The sequence below is a fragment of the Tasmannia lanceolata genome, unplaced genomic scaffold (genome assembly GCF_043159265.1).
Source record: "Tasmannia lanceolata isolate RefF3 unplaced genomic scaffold, GAP_Taslan_0.1 ptg000008l, whole genome shotgun sequence".
Classification (NCBI taxonomy): domain Eukaryota; kingdom Viridiplantae; phylum Streptophyta; class Magnoliopsida; order Canellales; family Winteraceae; genus Tasmannia; species Tasmannia lanceolata.
The window spans coordinates 66,571,860-66,577,809 of record NW_027518685.1 but is presented as its reverse complement, the minus strand read 5'-3'; the positions used below and the strand labels follow the sequence as shown (position 1 = coordinate 66,577,809).

At 39.3% G+C, this 5,950-nt stretch overlaps 1 pseudogene; it reads left to right on the top strand.

Moving 5' to 3' along the window:
- On the top strand, nucleotides 1-2,716 carry LOC143885490 (pentatricopeptide repeat-containing protein At1g08070, chloroplastic pseudogene; annotated as a pseudogene).
- The last annotated feature ends 3,234 nt before the right edge of the window (nucleotides 2,717-5,950 follow it).

Sequence of the window (5,950 nt, the reverse complement as noted above, 5' to 3'; positions counted from 1 at the left end):
AAAAGAAGAAAAATAGTGTCCATGTCTTAGAATGAAAAATAAGGGAGTGTCGATATCACTTTGGATGAATGAACAACTAAAAAAGGGTGGGACCCACCATTGTAATAGTGAGTTTTGAGGCCGCGCCTTCCCACGGTTCAAATATCTCGTTTCTCAACGGCTAGCAGCTTTCACCCCATAGCCAAAGAAATGCAAGACGGATTTTCTCTGAAAGTTTCCCATTTTGCTTCATTCCCTAGTAAAAATGGAGCACAATCTCATATATCTACTTCAATCTTCTCTACACCTCAACCAATTCAAGCAAATCCACGCCCTCATCATCACAAAAAACCTCAACTTCACCACATTCTTCGTCAAAAGGCTCTTAAATCTCTCCTTCATAAACTACGCACGCCAAGTGTTCGATAAAATTCCTCAAACAGACCAAAGCCTTTATAATTCCCTCATCTCTACGTATTCCAGACTCTCTTTGAACAAGGAAGCTGTAGAAACCTTCTTTCTAATGCACCACAAAAGAACCCAGATCATTTATTTTGCTTTTCCGCCCGTTCTAAGATCATGTGCTTCCTTATTGGCGACCAATGAAGGGAAACAAGTACATTCTCTTGTTATAAGTTACGGGTTCGATTCTAATGTTTTTATTCAAACCGGTCTGATTGATTTTTATTCAAAATGTGGTGATTTGGAGTCGGCTAAACTTGTTTTTGATGGTATTTTGATCAAGGATCCTGTTTCTTATAATTGTTTGATATCTGGCTATTCCAAATCTGGCATGGTTTTAGAAGCACGTCAGCTGTTCGATGAAATGTCCCAAAGGACAATTGTTTCATGGAATTCGATGATTTCGTGCTACGCGCATAATGGTGATCTGATGGAAGGTTTGAGAGTATTTGAATGGATGCAAGTTGAGAAGGCTCAGCCAAATGAGATTACCCTGGTGACAGTACTATCCATGTGCGCGAAATTGGGTGACTTGGAAATGGGCTTGAAGGTTAAGAAATTCATCGATGACTATAATTTGTGTAGGAATTTGATTGTCTCAACTGCTATATTAGAAATGTATGTCAAATGTGGGCATGTGGATGACGCACGTCGAGAATTTGACAGAATGGCCCGAAGAGATGTAGTCGCATGGAGTGCCATGATTGCCGGTTATGCTCAAAATGGGAGATCGAATGAGGCTCTAGAGCTCTTTGAGCAAATGAAAATGGAGAGTCTTAAGCCAAATGATGTCACGCTTGTGAGCGTTTTGTCTGCTTGTGCTCAATCCGGTTCAATAGAAACCGGCGAGCGTATAGGCCGCTATATAGAGAGTCAAGGCTTGGTTTCAAGTGTTTATGTGGGTTCTTCACTGCTTGACATGTATGCTAAATGCGGAAACATTCGAAAAGCTCGTCAAGTCTTTGATGAGATGCCTCGAAGAGATGTTGTTTCTTGGAATTCAATGATTTCAGGCCTAGCAATTAATGGCCTTGCAGATGAAGCAATTGATCTTTTTCTAAAGATGAGGGAAAGTGATGTGGAACCCAATGATATAACGTTTATTGGATTGCTAACAGCCTGTACCCATGCCGGACTTGTTGAATTGGGATATAGATTCTTGGAAAGGATGAAATTAAATCATAAAATAGTACCAAAGGTCGAGCATTGTGCATGTATTGTTGACCTACTATGTAAATCCGGACAATTAGAAGAAGCGTATGAGTTCATTTGTAAGATGGAAGTGGAGCCGAATGTTGTTATCTGGGGGACCTTATTGAGTGCTTGTAGAATTCACTCAAATTTACATTTGGCTGAGCTCGCCATGGAGAAGCTAATAGTGTTAGAACCAGAGAATTCGGGGAATTACGTTCTTCTTTCCAATATGTATGCTAGTGTAGGGAGATGGGAGGAGGCCTTGAAGGTGAGGAACTCGATGAAGGACAAAAGAGTTAAAAAGACAGCTGCATATAGTTGGATAGAAGGGGAGGACGTGGTACATAAGTTTCTAGTTGGCGACACATCTCATCCAAGGTCTGATGAAATCTATCGTGTTGTTGATGGGTTAAGCCTGCAGTTGGAATGGGCTGGTTATGCCCCAGATTTAGGATTTGAGTTTTCTTGACATTTGAACTACAAGTCTTGCATTTACTTTGTTTACCAGATTGTTTATATTTGAGTTCTGGAGATCTGCATAAGATAGTGTAGTGAGGATATTCCCATATCCCTTTCGTTAGTCCACCATAACATTGGACTGCATTCTTCTCGAGTGCTAAGTTCAGTTTTTGCCTACTTTGACTGCTCACCAATCCAAAGTAGGCGATGATTCTAAATTCGGGGTCTTGTAATGGGAGAAGTCAGCAGTGAATCCATTTGTGCTTGTTGAGACTTGAGACACCTTCTGCCCAACTGCAAGAACATAATAAGAGCTCAATCCTGCATATGTAGTTTATTTTAAGCATGACAGTATTGAAATTTTCTTTATAACCAATCTTCTCAAATTCAGTTCTCATGGGCCAGATAACCAATCCATTTCCTCCGAAAATGACGGCTCAAACAAGAAGACGGAGATGGACTTTGTTGCAAGTGTTGCATGGTAGGAGTTAAACATTGCATGCTATTTATTTGTTCAGCATGTACAAACTGAATGAAATGGCAGAGATTGTATTGCTTATCTAGTTTTCTGAGAAAAACTAGCTGATTCGATTTATAATAGAATAATTTCATCTTCAATTTACCTTTTTAGCAAAGTCCTCTCTTTTATAGTTAGCAACAGAAATTTTGTAGATGATATTAGAAATCTTTTGTAAATTTATGTTCTGCATATTTAAGGGTGTCAATTTTGGCTCGGGCTCGGAAGCTCGCTCGAGCTCGGCTAGAATCCTTAACGAGCCGAGCCGAGCCCGATTTAGGCTCGGCTCGGCTCGGCTCGTTAAGGCTCGTTAAGAATTTAATATATTTAAATATATATATTATATATTAATATATACACTAAAAGGGTTATCCAGGGAGTGAAATGGGGAGGCAAATATGTCACTTCATTTTTGGAACCCCATTTGTTACTTGGACTACCCCCCATAGTGTAAAAAAAGTAGTCAAATTACACTAGATAGGGCTGTCCAGGGAAGATGAGGGGTGTAAACTTAATATAACCCGAGCTCGGTAAGGCTCGCGAGCCTGACTGAGCCGAGCCTGGCCAAGCTCGGCTCGGCTCGGTTCGGCTCGTTTACACCCCTACATATTCAATGTTTGCATTTAAGAAGTTACAAATATACACATATACATGATTTTTTTTCCTTTGGGTGAAAGATGAAAAAACAATTTATTAAGAATGAATAAGCAGGAAGAGGGGTCTTGTGTGTGTGTCAATTACATGAGCATGTCTGCATTTGAATTGGAAGAGATTGAGACAGTCTCTTATCCCCATTATGTATTCAGGCATGAGCGTATGAAGTTTTGCATGTGTACCATTTCATGGGTACGGCCCTTCATCATATAATTTCTCCCTTTTCATGAATGTAGTTTCTTATTCTCAAAAGGTGCTTATGAAGTTCACTTGAGTTGGATTGAATGCCAATCTGTTCTGCATTGAAGGCTCTAGTAGTGAAATAGGGGAAAATTGCCAATAATCCTCCAGTGATTGGAGTGCATCCTCTTCTATTTGAATGGAAAATATTCAGTTTATGACCAATTTGTAAATGTAGAGAATATTAATCTTTTGGAAATATCCTTTGCTTTGACCTATTGGCCAAAATTAAGGAAAATGCTAGTTTCAGTCTAGATGATGAGGATCATCCTAACGTCTAAATTTTAATATGTTCCCTTATAGGGGTACCACAATCATTTTCCACCAATATCACTTGGTTTCTTTTGAGTTATGAGTGTTTTAAATAAGCACTCCTCTGCCTTTACACAGATGGAAAGGACTTTTTAAGTACAGACGCGAAGCCAAATAGGGGATGTCGACGCACCAGAATGTGGACGACATGACGACACATGCACAATGCGAATGAATCGCAATTGATCAAAACATCGATGTGTGTAGAACGAAGACGACGCCGTTGATGCATGTAGAATGCAAACGCAATTGATCAAAACATCGATGTGTGTAGAACGCAAACGACGCCGTCGATGCACGTAGAATGCAAACGGCTTTCAGGGTCTATAATGATATCATACCTTTTCCATTGCTTGATTACACATGACAAAGGTAACTTGAACCACCACAGTTAATGTTTTATTTGGAGGTACCTTTAATTTATAATGATATTCCTACAATTTATCACTTCCCTCTACATTGTGGAAAAAAATCTTAAGAAAAAATTTCATCAAGAAAAGTTTTTTTGCTGCACTCCATTGTTTGGAAATGATACTTCTCCCCTCATTATGCGCTTTTGTAATTGGCCATCAAAAAGCTATATAATTCCCAAAATAGACCCGTCACCCAAGGATACTACACCTGCCCTTATTTCCTGTAAAGTATCAAAATATTCTCTCATAGAGCATACATGAAGAGAGCATCCCGAATCTAAATTCCACTCGTTATGAGAAGAAGTGTGATTAATGTGGAGACTGTGAAAAGCACCTCCAACTGTTTTACTCTGCTCAACCAATACGGCCACCACTGTATTCGTAGCACTATTGTCCGATGTATTACATTGCTTTCGACAATCCCGCAGGATGTGGCAGTATTCCTTACAGTGATAACATTGCACGTCCTTTCCGCTGACCCTAGATCTTGTCTTTTCTTGATCCCTTGTCAGATGGCTTTCTTATTTGATTCTCCCCAAGAACAATCAACTAGTGCTTTTGACCAACATTTTGATTGAGCCTCATCCTTGTCTCATTTGATAAGAGTGCTATCACGACTTCTTCCATCTCTACGGTATCCTTACCGAATAATGACTTAGTCATCAAATTGACATACGAATCAGAAACAGAAGTAAGAAGTTAAAGGGCCTTGTCTTCTTCCTTCATCTTTTCTTCAACCTTGCGGAGTTCATCCAAAAGCTCATTGTACAGACTCATGTGTTTCAGAAGATCTCCACCTTCTTACATCTTCAACCCTGTACAATTGTTGCTTTAGATATAATCAGTTGACCAAGCCTTTTAACATGTAAAGCTTTTCTGACTTCTGACATAACTTAGGCGTTGATTCTTCTTCCATAATGTTAAAACCTGATGTTATCTACCAGACACAGTCGAAATGTACTGACTGTCTTCGACTCTTTGTTTTCCCACTTGCCCAAAGCCCTAGCCGCCACACTCCCTTGGCCATATAAAGAGAGCTTTTAGACCGAGGTTTTATTACAAAACCTAAAATAAACAAGGGATTTGCTAGGGACTATCACACAAGCCATTTTGGCTGCTCTTGTCAAGCAACAACCAACCCGCGAAATGCCTTCTAGGATGTTCCCTAGCAAATCTCAATAAACAATTTCTTATTGTTGCTTTTGCTTCCTAAGCAAGTTTTGAGGAAACAAGGAGAACTTTGAATTAAGGTATTTTATTCATTTGACATAGTTAGCCAGTCTTACCTTGAGAGAAACTTTTGATGCATTTCATAGGCAATTTTCACCATTGTTTTGACTAGGCTCATGGAAGACTTTTTTGTTAGGACAGTGGCCTTTGCCATTATACTTAGAAAATTGTAGTAAAATATATAGAGCTGCTAAGAAGACCCTAGGAAGATGGGAATCGTTTTCAACAAAATTGAGAGAGAGAGAGAGAGAGTGCAATTATCAAAACATGGTAATGCCAATATCAGCAACCTAGTAAAAATTATATTTAATAAGTGGACTACAACGTGAGTAGTGCCATTATCAAAAGTCAAAACATGGCCACGCGGTTGGCGGTTCCATTCCGGAAGTAAGGAATAAGGACATTTTGGTCATTTACTAAAGCGCGTGGAGAAGGCCTTTTTAGTCATTTTAAAAAGTAGAACGGTCAAGTTGACGAAGAATATTTTTAT